The 17780-nt window shown below is 41.9% G+C and overlaps 1 protein-coding gene across 1 annotated transcript in view; it reads right to left on the reverse strand.

The window, feature by feature from the left end:
• The window catches only part of LOC144818040 (chondroitin sulfate proteoglycan 4-like), a 538246-nt gene that overhangs the window by 446568 nt on the left and 73898 nt on the right, over nucleotides 1-17780 (reverse strand). The window lies entirely within an intron of this gene.

Below are 17780 nucleotides of genomic sequence, written 5' to 3' on the forward strand. Positions count from 1 at the left end.
GGAAACTGCACTGGCGAATTCAGAAATGTTACCAATAATAAGCCTAGAAAACAATTTGCGAATTCAGGACAAATTACTTTGGAGAAGCATTTCCGCGAGTAATTGACCTTAGTTTACTACTGCACATGTACGCATGCCTTTCACCCATTCCTCCTGTGATAAAAGAGTTTCTCCTGTCTTTTACGTTATGGTTTTTCAGATTGGGAACGGGCAAATAAAAAAATTGTGACTAGCAAAAATACGTTTGTGGGTGTTGTTCCAATACAATCCAGTCATTCTCACCACAGAAAAAAAATACACTCAATGCCCATCCATGAGACTTAGGGCCAGATGTAGGTAAATATCAATTACCAATTCTAAAATACCGAATTTTACCGAATCGGTATTTTAGAATCGGTAAATGGTATGTAGCAAATGATTCGGTAAATTTTACTGAATCTGTAAAATTTCGGTAAATACCGATTAGGTATTTACCGATTTGGTATTCCCCATTCATTCCTATGGGCCTGGAGGCCCATAGGAATGAATGAGAATTACCGATTCGTTAAATACCGAATCGGTAATAGGGGTTAGACTTACAAGGGTGGCAGGGTGTCACATTGACACCCTGTTGCACCCCTGAATAGTGCATGGGTGCACATGTGGCACACATACACGCCCTAAGGGCATGTATGTCTGCCACATGGCACTATTAAACAAGCATTTACAATGCAATGCTCTCGGCAGCATTAAAGGTAGAGCTATTGGCATTGCTCACGATTTTTTTATTTCTTTTTTTAAATCATAAATAAATGGCATTGTCATTTACATTGCCAATAGCTTAATCGCACTAACATGTTAGACCTGCCAATCGGGCCCTGCCCAATGACTCTATTAGCCAGTCTGACCCTGCTCTCCTCCACTGGCCACTCTCACATCATCGTATCGGAGAAGAGGGCAGCGCCGAGGGGTTTGAATGTTTATTGTGTAAGTATAGAAAGGCGGGGGTCTGAAAGAGGCGTGTCTCAAACACGGAAGCTGACATTTTGTGATCCTAATAGTGTATTGCATTGAATTGTATCTAATAGTGCCCCTCGACTGGTATCACGGACATGTATTTCCGTAACGTTTTTACACAAATTGTTCAGAAATCGGTCAGTGTTTTTTGCCAGTAAAGTCAATTACATGAAATAGGGCCTGAAACCCGTTTCAATGTCGGTTTTACTTACTCTGCCTGAGGCCGGATGGAGCCGGTCACTTCAACACCCGCTTCCTCTGCTACTCACAGGAGAAAGAGGTCATAGTGAACGAAAGAGGCACGAAAGGGGCGCGGAAGGCAGACGAAGGCTCGGCTCGTTTTCCCCTCCATTGGCAACAGGAAAAGCCCCACTCTGGTGTTCATAATTCAATGCTGCTACCAAAGTCCGTCTACTTAAATGCTTTTAGTTTCTTCTAGTTTCTTCGGCTATATGGTTGGGTTTGATCTTGGATTCAAATTTTTACTGCAGAGTTCAGATTTCTTATTTATTTAAGTGTGGTCAGTTTCAGCTTTTTTTGCTGAAGAACACACAACTCATTCCTCCTCTTGCACTGTGGTAAGCCATCTTAGTTCAGACTTATTCTTTGTCACTCTCTACCCCTAAATACATGCTTGACATTATGGGAAGAGTAAATTCTGGTACTCCGAAATGTGATCACATCAATCAAATATCTAATTAGTGCCCTTGTTGCATTTGTATTTCCAGATGATTCGCTTTTATTTTTTTCCATATTGTTTTACAAAAGAACTGCATAAAATTGATAATGCAACCTATTGTAGTGCACATATAGATCAATCTTACGTAGGTCACCTAAAATGCATTTCTTAAATGTTTTAAAAAGTTGACCAAATCTATAAAAAATTATAATGTACAATTTAAAAATGTAAACGCACTACAACTAAATGAATGCAGTACTAAGGGTATCATTACGATGCCTGGCGGTCAGACTGCCAGCCACTATGCGGCGGTCAGGAGACCGCCTGACAGGTCCTTTATTATCATTGAACGTAAACAACAGTAATTCAGATATGTTCTTAAGCCTTTGCTGAATACAGGGACTTTAAAGACATCTACCAAAACTCTGAGATAACACCAGTTATATAAAAATACAGTTATACAGCAAGGCCAATAGTGGCTCCCACCATTCGGTGTCCTTCAAATGATTGCTAAATCTGACCCCATGGCATTAGGTAGCTTACAACTTCTGATAATACCTATATTGGTAATGGTGGTGAGCAGAATTTAATTATGGTGTGTTTAGAGCTAATCAGCAGAAGTATTTGAGTGGTAACATTAGATGAAGGTGAGAAGACTAGATCCCAGTTATCAAGGCAGTCGAGAGCAAACAACTGAGACGCACACTTAACACAATAGAGTGTGGGCCTAGAAGGATCTTCAAACTGTGCTTTTTATGCATGCCACCGTTTCCTAAGGCAGGAGTAGAAGACTACGCACTCTTTCAGTAGATGTATTAAATGGAGAAGAAAATAAGGAGGATGGAAGACAACCTAGGAGATGAGCCAGCAAATAAGCCTTCAACCTTATAGGCGCCATCAGACGGTGATGAAAGCTGCTCTGACTAAGCAGAGAAAATGTTGGATGCGGATACAGACATGCGATAGGAGAGTGGCAGTCCCAACGGTTACTGATGCCCAAGTTATGCTAGAAGGGTGGCAAACTCATATCTATACACATGTACTATACATCCAGAACAACAAATACACCGTTCAGGTGAATATTACTGAGCGCACAACTGCATTGCCCTTATAGCAACGACCACCAATCACCTAAAGCAACACATTAGACAATGTGTGCACCCATCCAACACTGCTAAGATATTCGAAATGCAATGTATTAATTACGGGTGGGTGTAACTCACATAATTTCAAGCACAGTAATTCTTCAAAATTACCAAAAATTACGCCCGATTACTTGAACTTCATCTCGCACTGAAAAAATAATGACCCAAACAGTCTGTTTGGGTAAAAATTCAACTAAAACATTTAATTTAGAGTTGAATTTTGGTTGCTTGTGTTCAAACCACTGCCACTCGTGTTTGGAATTGCAGTTTGGCGTTTAAAATTTACTCGAACGGTCTGCGAGGGTAAAAAAATCTACCTGGAATGTTTGGTGACCATCCACATTAATGGCGTAATCTCTATCATTTTGCATAGATTTTCACAACAGTATGAACAATAATAAACACACACAACAGTGCACATTGACCAACGCTGCACCAGGACGTGCAGGAGCTCGGAATGGATGCAACCAGTACTTAAACACTTTACTGGGTAATAAACATCATTCAATACCCATACTAGAAAATGAAGTACACACACAACACAACTCAGATATCAGATATAGTTGGGTCCCACAAAGCCAACAACAGGGCCAATTAGAATAATAAATTATCACAACTTTCAACAAGAACATTAGTCATAAAACAACAGGCACACATACGAAACAGCACAGTGGACTATCTAGTTGGATTTCACAACAGTACTGTAAAGTGTGTAGTGTTATGTCCTCTTCTGTACGTTAGATGCAGTCTAGCTTGCGTCATGACATATTGTTACAGAAGGACGAGTGGCAGTTGCACTCTTGTCCTCAAAGGTTGACTTTACTTCGATGGGAGAATAAATCTCAATCTAGCAAGTATGTGTAGAGTATACATTTCACTTGCAATGAGTGGGCAACAAACTGTATATGAGGACCAGGCCTGTCAGAATAAAGAAGCAGACATCAGAGGTTTGGACCAGCGATACTGGGACGATTCAAAGCAAGTGCTTAAAGTTAGTGATGAAGCAGAAATCTTCCAGTTAAAATCAAGGGCCAAGAAGGTAGGCAATAAGGGAAATGTCAGCTGTTATAGAGTGGGCGCTGGGCTAAGTTTGGGTCTCCCACAATTCGTTATCTGCCTAGCAATGGTTTCCCTGCATCTCTCCACAACATTGTGTTGTTTCACAATGCACATCAACTGTCTAGATATCAGTGTGCAGCGACACGCACCATTGGTGGAAAGAGCTGATCAGTGCAGCAATGTCTCCCAATGTCGTTCGTGGTACACACCATTATAGGCAGATCTTAACGGGCAAAAAGCGGCATCAGTCACACTTACCCAATGATGCACATAGTCTAAAAAGGAAAATATGGATAACAACAGAACAATTTAAGAATGATCACAAGCTCATCAAAGGGAGGTATGGGGTGCACGCACCATTTCCTTCTGTTGTTCATCCACACTGTTACAACAGGTACATTATCATTTTATATTCTACAGCATTGCACCAATTACAAAAGAGAAAAGAAAGCAATGGAAGGGGTTAGAACCCCTATTCTTTGTCTACACTCCCATGGTCATACGACACTATAATAGGTAAAGAGAAGGAAAGGTTACAAGCTTATCTTTAAGGAAGACATCGCTACTACAAGACACAAATTGGCTCTCATGAAGCACTGTTTAGGAGCTGAGGGCAAAGAGGTTTTAAAACATTTTCCCATTCTTGTAGAAGAGGAGGATATAGAAGTGGATGAGTATGACAATGACATCAAATATGAGAAAAAAAATGAAGTGGTAGAGAGACCTGTTTTTAGGAGACAACTACCTGGTGAGATAGAGGATATAGTAGATGACTTTATTGCAGCCATAAGATGTTTAGCTACCAAATGCAATTGTAAGTCAATCCAAGATTAAATGGTTTGTGATCAATTGGTACTGAAGATTGGAAATAAATGGACGCAGGAGAAATGGTTAATGGCTTACGATTCTTCTTTGAAAAGGCAACAGAAATAGTAATGAGGCTTGAATACCTGTCAGACGACATTAAACAACTTCACAAGTGACAGAGAGATATATGCAGGCTGATCAGAGGTGTTCCACTTTAACGCTAACACATTAGCAGCAAATATGACATTCACAATATCGCATACCCCATGCAGTTGCATCGGTGAAGAAATCACAGGTTTCTACTACGCTTCTGATCCAACCCCTCAGCCACTCCTACTACACCAGCCAACAATACTTGTTGCAACCGCTGGTGACACTTTGATCAGATTGTCAGGACCATCTAAAACGGGAAGGAAATAGTTAACTGTTCTCGTCCATCCAGATTAGGGCCGCCGGCACCCAGCTGTACCTTCACGAGTGTGGGATCACTACTCCCACACCCCGCCCCCATAGGCAAAAGACTGACACGGGAAGCTTGAGTGCTTCCAATTTAGACAATGGGTTCGCCTCTGGTGGAGGTGCAAGCTGCAGTTGCTCCAGGCAGCCAGCTGTGAGTGCACACAAGACACAAGACTTCTCTGGTCCAGTCACGATAGTCTCAACAACAGAGTACCTTGCGGCGTAGGTTCAAGGAGAGGGAGCCGGTGACCTCTGACTGAGGCCGCGATGTTAGGCACTGTTGTCCTCCCGATATGCCGGTTGGAGACGGTCTATGTTTCCAGCTTGGGTCCTGTGTACTCAGCAACTTCCCCCAACACCCCTCAGACACCACATGCTATTGAGTGTGAGCTTAGCACAGGGTCCCAGTTGTAAGCTTGGGCTCTCAGACTTAGAAAACTTCCCCAACAACTCCTCAAGCTAAGGCACCTCCAGGTGGGCCGCTGATCGTTACGAGTACACTACACTGCACAGTGTGATTACTGCACACGTCAGGATGGACCTTGTCCCAACCGATGATCACTTCCACCTGTTTTCGCTGCACCCTGCGCTGTCCTTAAAATATTGTGGAAAATGGAAGAATCTTTCTGTCCCTAGGATCTCGTAGACAGGAGGGCAGCCAACTGGCCCTTGAAGAGTGCTTAGGAACCCGGCCCATGTCAGTTTGCAATTAGCTGCAGGACAGCAACAGCCAGGCAAAACCCAAAGTGAAAGTTCCCTTCCTAGAGCACGACAAGCCAGGTCACCAAAAGTCTGCAGATAATCCATTTGCAGTTTCTCCTAACACAATAGTTCCTCTTGTCGATATCCCTGCAGCAAACCAGCATAGTATGGTTCCAAAGCCACAAGCGTCTCTATCTCCTGAGGGCAGAGCCCCAGTAGTTATACCCACAATGGCCTTTGAAGATGCAATCGGCCCGCTCTAAATTCTTTCCTGTCTGCCATCCTACCCCGGGAGGCTTGATCAATATCTTTAGTGGGGCCAAGACCCTGTCCCTTGGAATACAGGTGCCAATTCCACCCTCTCTTATCCATCCCAGAAAGGCCCCTCCGAGTCAGAGGTCAGCAGTTTCCCTTGATCCCCTAGTTTATAGTTGTCTTATCAGGAATGTACAGATGTAGCTGTCCCCCCAGCACCCAGATGTGGATTGGAGACAGGCTGTCGGGCACACAGATCCATGAGCACAGAAATGCCTACTTTCCTAAAGTGGGATTTCCACATTAGTAATGTCAAATCCTCTCGCACCACGGGAGAAGATTTGCCATTACTAACTCATCAATATAAAGCACTATACTGCCAGTCTTCTGCACGTAGGAAGAACAGCTCAATAGCCTTTCCATAGCTCCCTCATGTCAATCCACTGCGAGGAGCAGACAACCACCTTTGCCATTCACTATCAGTACATGTAACCCACACATTCCCTACCTCTTCCCGACACTGCACCCTGGCCCCAGGGAGTACTCCAATGTAACGAGAGACGTGCAGAACCTTGGCAAGTAGCTTTTTAAATGCCAAGCCGACAATCAATAACCTGCACACATAGGCCCAGCCATGGCAAACATGTTGCACGTTTGAAGAGCTATCTACGTGGGTGGCACAACCAGTGCTGCAGGCCTACGGAGGAGCATTTAGGTTACATACCCTAGGTATATGTCTTACCCTTAGACAAGGGACTTACAGCTAACTCAAATGAGCCAATCATGTAAACACCAATCACCTGAATATATATGACATGCACAGCGCATTGGCACCGAATAGCAGTGGCAAAGTGCTCAAGGTCCTCCGCCTGAAAAACAAGGTCCAAACAGGAGGTCGTAAACCAAAAAGGTCAGGAGATAGAGTGCCAAAAGATGCCAGGTCGAACAGTGACCATCAAAAGAATTGCACAAATCTTCTAGAGGAAGGAACCTTCAAGAAGATTTGTGTGTGAATGGCGACTACGGTGCACCTGTAAAAAGCCCCTTCTGAATAAGAGATTACATTCAAAACGGATGTGTCATCAAGAAATGTATGTCTGCACTGTATTGACATGTAAATGCAATTTTTTTGTTCCTTACTGTATACAGGTTCACAAACTTGCATTTTCTCCTATTGTTTTCTCTAGCCTGAAGTTCATGTTGTTCACTATATTGATTTCCCTTCCCCTATACCTGAACTTCCTTCATGTATGTATGCTTGATTCTCTTCCTATTATTGTAACAATTGAGGGAGGGGAATGTATAGTGTTAAGTCTTTTTCCGTACATGAGATGCAGTCTAGTTTACTTCGTGACATAATGATGTTGTATGTTATGTCATTAGAGGGGTTGTACTGTTTGGTAGGGGAGACTTTTCACAACGAGGGGCTCTGAACCTGGAGTCCGTCCCTTCCTCACCTCTCCACTCACCATCTTTGTTCCAGTGGCCAGCTGGAGAACGTTGCGGAAGGCTCTCCCCAGTAACACCAGGACCGATGTCTCTCCTAACCTTACCTCCCTCCTCCCCCGCCTCCCTACCCCTTACCCCTCTTGAGTCTTGACTTTGGATCACCTCCTGTTCCTCTCTCAATTCTGGTGGAACTGGAAACGCATACCTGGCCGATTCCCGGTAGAGCTGCACCGACAGCTATAGGGGAGATTGGCTCCAGCACACCGTCATGGCCGTCACCCACCCAGCCGGATTTCTGACATTTGTCTTGTTTCTTTCCCGCCGCTGCTTTTGCGCTTTAATTGTTTTCCCGTTGAGACCTGGTTGTTTGGCTGATGCCCGGTGGAGCTACCTGATAGCTAAAGAGGAGATGGACTGTGGACTTCCCCCTCGGTCGTCACCTACCCAGCTGGACTTTGGGCAGACCCTCCTTCGTCTCTCCATTCTATCTAACTCCTACCCCTTTACCCCTCCCCCTTACCCTTCTAAACTCCATTTATTTCGTCTTCTACACTCTTGAAATGTTTTTCTAGTAACTGATGTAATGTGTAACTGGAGTAATTTTATAATTTCTGTGGAACCGTATTTAAAGCGCTCCGATACCTCTGGGTCTAGTCAGCGCTATATAAAACTTTTAAAATAAAATAAATAAAGGTGGCCACAGGCTGGTCCTGAATGCTAGAATAAATCTTAATTGTGTTCTAAAGATACGTCACAGACCTTTCTTTCCCCCTCTCCCGCTCTCACCCTCTGGGTATTCCTCTTCCCTTTTGCTTCCCCCTGCCATCCCTTTCCTTCCCTCCCTTATAACCCTCCCCCCTGGCCTTCTCCTTCCCTCTTTTTTCTTACCCTTTTCCACCTTCCCCCCCTTCCTTTCACCCCCTCCCCCCCCCCTTCCCTACCCATTCATTTTTGTGCTTTGTGCTTTTTTATCTTTCAATGACTACAGGTTATATGTACATTGAAAGAGATCTAGGGATCATCATGTATATAATAACCTTGTTTTTTCTATTTTCTATTTTCTTTATCCTTTTGTCCATTATTGATTTCTGCATTTGGCTACTACTGTTTCACTGTGTTGCTCGTGTTAGTAACCAGGTGACTAGTAATGTTAGTGTAAATAGTATTGTATAGTTGATGTTTTTTATTAATTAGTTCTGTTCAAGAACGCTATGTATATGAATTGTATATAGTAGGACTCTCAATGTATGTATTTATTCTTAGTTTTCATTTGGACCAATGTGCTGACAACAAGTGGTGTTCTTCTGTTTTGTGTTTTTTTCAGATACCAAAAATACATGGCTACCTGATGAAGGCTTAGCCGAAACGCGCGTAGACAGTATATTTCATTTTAGCCCTGAAATTTTGTGATCACTTAAAATGTTTGATGTAATGGATTGTATTAGATATGTTTTAGTGTTTCTTTCCACATTGGAAGGATTTTTTCTGAAGTGTGCAAGTGCACCATTGTACATTTGGCGATCTATGAGGTTAATGAATTCAGACGCCCAATAGAAACTGACTAAATGTGTATGATAGCAATTGTAGTCTATTGATTGTACAGATACATCTATGTTTACATGGTGCCATTGTGTCACATCTCTATATCTATATATATAAAACACAAAAAGGAAAGGAAATAATAATAAAAATATTTTTGTATTAATAAATTATGTTTTTATGTCCATTTGGGTTAGTACTTTTTTGCTTAATATATTATGGGTCCACTTGTTGAATTGTTTCCTATAAATTTATGTACATGTATTATGTTTACCCTGATATAGGAAACGGTATTAGGGGTACCCCCTTTTTTTGTTACAAACCACCACTCTACGCTGAGCCATTTCACTCCATGCCACGCCACTCTACATCACTCTACTCCAAGCCACTTCACTCCATGCCACTCCACTCTACATCACTCTACTCTACCCAACAGTAAGACAATCTGCGCCACGCCACTCTATGCCACGCCATGCCACCATACTTCCTACCACCAACCTTTCTGCCATGCTCAACATCAGTCAAGCTGCTGTGCAACATGGCTAAAAGACATTGGCAAAGCCAATAGCTCTCATGTAGGTGAGACATATTGCCTTTGCCAGTGCTGGTTAGATGTTTACATCACTTCGGTCTCTTTATTAAACATGTCTCACTTAGCAGCCCTTTCCTGCAGAGTGCAGAAGAGTGGAGAGACACCCAGATAAGACCTTAAACGGGCCCCAGATTACAAACAAGGCCATATAATGCAGTGGCTATCCCGCACCCTGAAGCAGGGGGTTCAGACTCCATTGTGCAGTGTGTATATGTTACTCTCCACTCTACACAAACCCATTTACCTCTTCCAAGACAACATATGAAGCCTCAGCCGATTTCAAGGGATATTGTGGACCCTGACAAGGCACCTTCGTCTCAGTGACCTCACACATACCTTATTTCAGACCATTGACATACATCGGGATTTAAATGGAATGAAAAAACTGGGGAGGGAATGTCTCAGAGGGGCGTGGCCGATGTAGTTAGGGTGTGGCTTAAACCATGCAGGCTATAAATCTGTGCTTAGAATAATGTGCCTCCCGACTGGTGGTTTGCTACTTCTGTCATTCAATCCAGAGATGCAATGCACCAAGTAAGAATCCATAAAGAACAAGAGACGACTATTGGCTTTGCCAATGGTTGTTTACTGCACAAGATAAATAGCCTATACAACAAAGCCATAGTTGTTGCTTATTGAAAATGCTTCAGTTCTGACATGATGAGATTAGGAAACACATACAACGTTTTTTTTTTAAGTCTCACCAAATGAAGTGAATGGTGATACTGCTGCAGAGTTAAGATTTTAGCACCGGCAGGACCCGGCCCACTTAAAGCCATGGGCGTACTAACCTTTCACACAGCGAGTTGGAAAAGATGCGACTACACACACCAAATAACTAATGCACTTAAAACAAAACATATTCAAAATATTAAACCCCCCTCAGCCCCCCCATCCCCCAGCCCCTGATCCCAGTACAACTAATGGCTTTTCCTGTTAAGGGAGCAGTTGGAGGCGCCCGCTCATAATACTAATGTTTTTGAAAAGTGAACTCAGATGCCCGCACGGTGGGTGGCACCTCTTATTAGAACACGCATTTATTGTATGAAGATATGAATCTTTCGGATGTTTTCTTCCAGTTTTCTAATACCTTTCGGCCTCTTTGCTCCTCTCGCATTCTTTCAGACAAAACTGCCGCCACGCCTCATTTCATTCAGGACGTCTAGAACAGCTTGGGATGTCAGCGCATGTACAGGCACTATCGTAACACAAAATGATGGGGTCCCACTGGAGAACGTGACGAGGGTCCCGGAGGCCTCCAAATCTCCCGGATATGCATCGGCCTTCGGATGTTTGGGGGCTCTCTTAAGGGTTGAGGGGGCCTGAAGAGTGCCCCGCGCCGCCGGGGCCTGAGTCACCTCCCTGTGTACAGGGCGGATGAGAAAAGGCCCCCATCAAAGAACAGCTGCTGCGTTGTTTTTTTCTTTCCTTTGCGGACAGACACTGGCGCCACTAATTCACGAAACACGTTTAGGCACAGAAACCACTCAGCAAGTACAAGTCCAGACACAAAAATCCGCACAGGAGACTTTAACTACCTGTGTTAGAGTCGTAAGGTAAAAAAGCTAACTTACAATCAAGTGTCATTTTCAGTAACACAGGAATGTTTTGTCTCGGTGGCGGTATTCATTCAGAGATGGAGTCTGCGCCCTTGACGTGGAATGAATGTCACTCCTTTCAAACGTGCTGGTGTTTAAGGGCCGGATAGAACCTTCGACTGGGATAAAAAGACGACGGGTGTGCTTTTAAATCATTGTCACCCAGGCGGTCACGATATAACGCACACTTTCACATGGGTCTTTCTTAAAAAAAACTATTTTTGGATTATATTTTCAAATACTGAAGGAAACTTTGTCTATAAAACGTGCCATGTTAATTTTCCACATTTTGGTTATGGTGCGTGAGATTCTAGGGACAGTATCAAAGTAAATTTACATAAAATACAAACAGACCCATCATGACTTCAAATGTTTTTAAATACGTTGATGTGTTAGGCAATTTTATTTCCTTTGTTAGAATACGATTCATGTGATCGGTGGATGATTTTATACGAATCGATTTTTTAAATTTAAGCCGGCGTGGGCAGCTCATGTACTTAAAATTGTAAGTCCAAAACAGTCATTCCCTCACTAGGGATGTTATCAGAAGCACCGTATGTGCCTGAAAGATAAAGCAAAGGACAGACGAGAGACATGCAGGCATTTTACACTTTTAAAGTTACTAAATAATAGCCATCTATGTCAGCAGAACGGTTGCTGCTTTAAAAATATGGTGGGATTCCAAACAATAGGATCACCCAAAAATGTAGACATTTGAAGCAGCTGTACATCCAACACTACTAGAAAGGCTACTCATTGTCAAGAGACAAAGTAACCAGGTTCATTTAGGCACCACAAACATCACAGAAGCCAGCAAGACATGCTTTAAGGACTAACAGCCTGATTCATCAAAAACCCGTTTTGCGAGTCTTTAATAGCGATTCATAAGGAATCGCTATTAAGGAATTGCAAAACGGGATTCATGTAGGAATTGCAAAAAATATTGCGATTCCTACATGTTCCTTATTTGCGATTAGCAAATTGCTAATCGCAAATAAGGAATAACTCCCCATGCATTCCTATGGGCCTACAGGCCCATAGGAATGAATGGGGAGTTATTCCTTATTTGCGATTAGCAATTAGCTAATCGCAAATAAGGATGCGATTTCAAGGGTGCAGGGGTGTCCAAAGGACACCCTGTAGTACCCCTGAAATGTAATCTACATTGGTGTTCCGCACACACATGTCCAAAGGACATGTGTGTGTAACATGCAACTTAGAAAAATGCATTTAAATGCATTTTTCTAAGTTTTTACTATTTACTAAATAGCGGCCCAAAATTGCGATTTCGCAATTTTAAAATGATTCATGAATTGCATTTAAGGAATCTCAAATAGAGATTCCTTAAATGCAATTCTACGCAAATGTGCGAATTCTTTAATAGCGAATTTTGCATTTGGGATGATGAATCCCAAATGCAAAAATTGCACTCGCAAAAGGCAAGATTCTGAGAATCTTGCCCTTTGCTAGTGCATTTTAGCTTGATGAATCAGGCTGAAAATGGGCAGCAGCGAACCTTCCAAATATTGTCAACTAAACACCCACTTTCACATCTAGACCTTAAAGCTCAATCCACGTCTGCCCGGCTGATCCATGCACAGACCGATCCGAAAGACCTAAAACGAAACCTCCGAGTAAGGACAACGACCATCAGATGGCCATCAACCGAACAAGAACTAAGCTGGAAACACCACAGCCATCATGATTGCTATAATCAACACAAACTTGACAACTAAATGTTTGTTTGAATGAATGATCTGATTTTTAAAGCGCATACAGCTGCCCCCTGGGGTAACGCAGCACTAGCCAGACAGCTCACAGCACTTTCAGAGCACACAATTACACTCTGGTGTATAGACAGGTCTTCAGGAGCTTTCTAAATGATTTTCCAATTTGATGGAAGAATGGCAAGAGGAAGTTTATTCCAATCTTTCGCTGCAAGAAACTAGAATTACCTTTCGCCCCCTTTTTGTCTTTTGAACTTTGGAATTTTAAATAATAAGGCTTTGCTTGATCTCAATAGTCTACTAGGAGAATAAGGAGAAAGCCTGTTCTGGCAACCAGTGTAGCTGTCTGAGAAAAAGGTGATATGGCGCAGCGCTGGGATAGTCCAAAAACCCGACAAACTGTGCAATATGATGATTAAATCGATTTAATAGAACTTTAGGGAGACCGAAATACCGGCTATTGGTATAGTCAAGTCTGGAAGTATTTAAGGCACGTACCACTGATTTACACGCCTGCAAAGGAAACATTTCCAGAACATTTTTGGGAGCTTTTAAAGTAGCAAGACACTAACTGCCTGCACTTGGGGTCAAAAAGATAGCTCATTATGAAAACTGAAACCCAGCAGTAGATGGAGGAGGAGGTGGAGTAGGCAAGTCTTCAGGCCACCAATCAGAGGCTTGAAAGTTGGTGCAATTCTCTCCATAGCCAAAAAGTAAGATCTCGGTTTTATCAGAGTTGCATTTAAGCAAACTATTATGCTTCCCCTCAACTCTTGTTAGCCACATATTAGAAGAAGCAACCAGCGTGTTAGCAGAGTGGTCCATCAAGAAAAATCAGCTGGGTATCATCACCATATGAGATTACCTTAATACCAAAAGATTCAATCAGTGCCCCAAGGAGGGGACGGATAAAAGTTAAACAAGGTGGAACTCAGTGAAGACTCCAGGGAGAGCCACAACTAAGTCGTTTATTGCTTGAAGAGAAATGGCAAAAACGATCGATTGTTGTCTGTCTGACAAAAGAGACAGAAACCATTGAAGAGCCGGGCTGCAAATGTCTAACTCAGACAGGCGCTGAAGAAGTAAGGGTAGAGATAGCTGCCGACAAATAAAGACGGATGAGGGCTACTCTCGCCCCTTTTGCAAGAGCGATTGTGATGTAATCAAACTTCCAACAAAGCTGATTCTGTACTGTGAAGCAGCCTAAAGCCCGATTGTGAAAACTGCATAATACCTGCTCGTTCTGGGGAGTCAGATAATTGTACAGCAACTCATTTTTCTAAGGTCTTAGAAGAGTGGAAGCAAAGAAATGGGACGATAATTTGACAGAATTTCTGGATTGTTAGAAGGATTTTTCAAGAGGGGCATTACCTTTGATTGTTCCCAAATATCTAGAACAGAGGCTGATTCTAATGAGGTGTTGAACAATTTATTTACAACAGGGTTAATGATATCTATCACTTTAGCCAACAGAGTTGGAGGGCAGAGATCCAATGGGGAACCTGATTTGCAACTAAATTTAGTAAGTTTAAATTGCTGATGAGTGATAGGTTCAAACATGTGAAATGAGGAGTTGGATGAGGATATCGAGGACCAAGGAAGAACTTCAGAAAAAGTGTCCTCAGTGACCGGCTTAAATTATGCTTGTATTTTTCTTATTTTATGCTATAAGAAATCTGAGGGATCGTTGCATAGTTTGACTGAGGGAGTAATAGCTGAATTACGATTCTGAAAATCTCGAAAGGCGTATTACCAGCTGAGTCAATTTGTAAGGCAAAGAAATAATTAGATTGACCCAATTTAATAGTTTCCGATAACCTTTTAAAGCTTGCATATGATTTTCTTTGTCTACGGGCATATACTTTTTGCAGAACTTGCATTTAAGGTTTTTACACGTTTTTATTTTCTCAGCTAGAAGTGGTGAGAACCACAGGGCAGTATTCATTAGATCACTGGGACTTGGAGGGATTTAAGTGCTAATTTATCCATAGCCTTCTAAAGCCAGTAAACCTCTGAGTTTAAGTCTAACTCAAGGTCACCAATAAATACAGGAACTGAGCTAGACAGAGTGAAATCTGGCTCATGTTTCTTAACCCCATGGATGCTCAGCATATTCCCCTCCTGTGCTGAGAATTTGTAAATCCCACCCATCATGACGAGCTGGGCTCGTCATGAGCGTGCGAGGAGGCTACTTCATGACGAGCCCAGCTCGTCATGAGTGTGGAAGGGGTTAATCTGACTCAATTTGTGGATGGTAGGGGGAATTTCTATAAACAACAAAATCATCTTTGAAAATAGTAAGGTTAAAAAAAGAGATAAGGTGCTAATTATCTATAATGCAATGCCGGTCTAACCTGCACTGACAACAGCAAGACATTAAGCAGTTTCTTTGAGCATCTAAGATATGAAATAGTAACCCACACTACTCATCTGGAACCACCATATTGTATAGCTTGTGATAAAAATCTAGACATTATTCTTCAAATGATAGCCCAAGGAGTCTTCCATTATAGCGGACTTCATTCTGTGGTACGAAGATAAGCAAAACCAAGCAATTGGTCTGGCTGACAGCATGGAGTTACAAAGGTTTTTCTAACATTTCGAAGACCCCGCCAATATAGAAAGCCAAAAAGTAAACATTGAAATCTTTTAAAACCTCAACATACTCCTTTGTGCTGCATAGCCAAATATTTTCTTACAACATATTGATTTTCACCAAAATAAATGGTCAAAACAAACACCTCCCCAATCCGAGTAACAGGATTACATAAGGGACATCATATGGCTGACATTTGACAATATGGATCATACCAGTCAATTCCATCTGGGGGCTATAACAGATATTCTCTCATTCGTGTATGAAAAAATATCAGCAACACAATCATGCTTTTAGGAGATAAAAAGCAGGCATCGGGTAAAACATTTACTAACAAAATGGTTCAATGTTAATAGTCAAGCTGAAAAAAGCAAGACACAATGCATTGTAAGACTCAGTTAAAAAGATAAAAAAGAAGAAGCAAACAAAACAAGAAAATGCACCTAGGCAGCAAACCACCATAAACAATACTGATAATGCTCTAGTTCTTCTTAGATACTACAGATTCAAAGACCCTAACAAGCACATTCCTGGTATTGTATAATCACTTTGAAGATCGGCTCACCCAATTCACATCCAAAATCATGAACAACTATGAAAACATCAATATAAACTTCAGAACTTTCTGAAATACCAATACTACAGACCTCCTTCACTGCCTTTAGTTCAACTAGGGCTAGACAGACTATTCAACAAATAAAAATCATTACTTGAAACCAACCACTTGAGACCTGCTGAGAAACAAGAATCAAAACAATAATTGCATCATAGGCCACCGAGCTCCATGCTTATCAATGCTGTTCTTGCACAAAGGTTCACAACTCTTAAATAAGCCATCAATGCTCCCGTTCTTGTTGGCCAATGGATTCCTTCCTGATTAACAGTCTTACTCCATATTTATAACAGCCTGATCCAGTTATCAACTGATTTTCAGAAAACCTCTTCTTAGTATCAAAGAAGGACCAGCAGCCAACCCTCAACCTACTTGTTAGCAGTATACAATATGGTGGATCACCAAATACATTTAAAGAACAGTTAAGCAAAAGCACAAGGAGGCGGGAGTTGACCCTCTCTTGACTGCACTGAATTCTTCATCTCAAATCAAAAAGCTTTCACAACAAAATTGATGTTGGGCTTTATGCACACATCCCTATTTAGGCAGAGATACACCTCTCCAGGAGTATGTGAACATACATTCAGTGCTTACGGTCACCGGTTAGACACCCTCATTGTACATCTCTTAATTTATCAATTTTTAGGCTGATTTTCAAGATGAAGTGTCACCAGTGGGCTCACCTTCCTACTGTTGTCTCGGCTTAATCATGAATTAAAGCAGTTTGAAATGGATACCGACTTGTTTCAGATCTCTTCCATTCAGGCCACGGTGCTGGGACTTTTTCTTCCTGTTACTACATGTTTTGAAAATGTTTTTTATTTCACGCGATGCCATCACTGGGCACTTTGACTTTGTTTAATTGTTTAAAACATTCATTCATTAACAGTACTATATTTTATGTTTCTTTTGGCAAGATTTGCTGTTTATTATTTGTATTGTTTTAACACAATTAATAAATATCTGTTTGTCTGCTTAGCTGATTTGATTTGCATTGTGATAAATTATCTAATGTCATAACTTGGAGTGTCTATGAATATTGATGCCCCTGGTTTCAGTTTGGTCTACCAGGCAGCTCTTATTCTGGACAGATTATTGGTTCAGAGTCTTTGGAGAATTTAACATAAACCTGAGTGTCATCCACAAAGGTGTTCGCTGATTAAAGAGGAAGATGTTAAATAGGGGGCAAGAGAGAAGCTGGGAACAAGTAAATGCTATAAATCATCGCAAAAGGAAAGGAGGAGAGGAGCTCTGAGAAACCATACATGAGATGGGGACCTCTTGTTATGCAAAGCGTCTCAGATTTAACCTTCGAGTCCTATCAGTTAAAAAAGATGCGGTCACAGTCAGTTCATTGACATTCGCTACTGTGGCAAAATGGAAGGGTCCATTTGCTAGAATATTTTTTCGATCTGCATTGTGCTTCTCACACACTCAAATTCCTATCTGTTCTTTACATCTGCCAGCTCCATCAGACTCCATTACTCAAGTTCCCCCTCAGGACACAGATGATTACACTGGAACACCTGTAAACAGCAAGGGCATATGTATGTAGACATAGCAT

This window comes from Lissotriton helveticus, chromosome 2_1 (genome assembly GCF_964261635.1).
Source record: "Lissotriton helveticus chromosome 2_1, aLisHel1.1, whole genome shotgun sequence".
NCBI classification, from domain to species: Eukaryota; Metazoa; Chordata; class Amphibia; order Caudata; family Salamandridae; genus Lissotriton; species Lissotriton helveticus.